This window comes from Fukomys damarensis, unplaced genomic scaffold (assembly GCF_012274545.1).
Source record: "Fukomys damarensis isolate Sample0158 unplaced genomic scaffold, DMR_v1.0_HiC HiC_scaffold_19051, whole genome shotgun sequence".
Taxonomy (NCBI): Eukaryota; Metazoa; Chordata; class Mammalia; order Rodentia; family Bathyergidae; genus Fukomys; species Fukomys damarensis.
Genome location: NW_022919963.1, coordinates 1 through 1,100, shown reverse-complemented (window position 1 = coordinate 1,100; position 1,100 = coordinate 1). Strand labels below are relative to the sequence as shown.

Sequence of the window (1,100 nt, the reverse complement as noted above, 5' to 3'; positions counted from 1 at the left end):
ACGGTGTTGGAAGCAGGGAGATCACCCCCTGCAAGTCTCTCCACGGAATTTACTTTCAGGTTGGGTGCTCTGAATCCGAGCACTCGCTGCTGGAGTTCGGGGTTGCCATCATATTATAGGGTTATATATTCTGTCTCCTTCAAGTCCCGAGTCTTCAGAGGAAAATGAAGACAAGACATTGGGGAGAAGAGCAGAGTCATGTACTTAAGAAATGAAGAGCATGTGGACACACACACACACACACACACACCACACACACACACCACACAGACACACACCACACAGACACACACCACACAGACACACACACACAGACACACACCACACAGACACACACCACACAGACACACACCACACAGACACACACCACACAGACACACACCACACAGACACACACACCCACACACCACACACACACACACACACACACACCCCACACAGACAGAAACCACACAGACACACACACGCACACACCACACACAGACACAAACACACACAGACACACACCACACAGACACACACCACACAGACACACACCACACACAGACACACACACACACAGACACACACAAACACACACACACACCACACAGACACACACCACACACGCACACACCACACAGACACACACACACACACACACCACACACATTCTCCTAATATCCACCTTCCCTGGTGGCTGCTCACCTGAAAGAGAAACTCTCAATCCTGGGTCCTGACGAAAAGACGTGAGAAATCGGTCTGGGGTTGAATCTCTGTGGCCAGGAGAAAACATGAGTCTGTGCTCCGGGACTGGAGATTGCCAAGGCAATATCAGAACCAACTCATAATGGGAGACAGGAAAGAAAGGAAAGGGGGCAATGGAGCAGTGGGTGTATTCACTGTCTGCTGAAGTGTGCTGCACACTTACCATTCTGGCTAAAGAACACCTCCTTTGTTGGCAGAAGCGTGAAAGACAGGGGAATCGCTTCCCTGTTTTATTTTGGAGTCTAAGATAACCCATGTCCTCAGGGAATTCATAGCCTCTTAGAGGAGACACAAATCAAGTGAGTGGTAGAGGCCAGGGTGTACATGCAGCAGAAGAGCTTACAGATAATGTC

The 1,100-nt window shown here is 49.7% G+C and overlaps 1 long non-coding RNA gene across 1 annotated transcript; it reads right to left on the bottom strand.

The window, feature by feature from the left end:
* Positions 1-76: 76 nt before the first annotated feature.
* LOC104873468 lies at positions 77-991 on the bottom strand. Its single transcript, XR_783488.2, has 3 exons — positions 911-991; positions 688-755; positions 77-152 (listed from the first exon to the last, which is right to left on the bottom strand). It is a non-coding gene; the product is annotated as an uncharacterized LOC104873468 (long non-coding RNA).
* Positions 992-1,100: the final 109 nt, after the last annotated feature.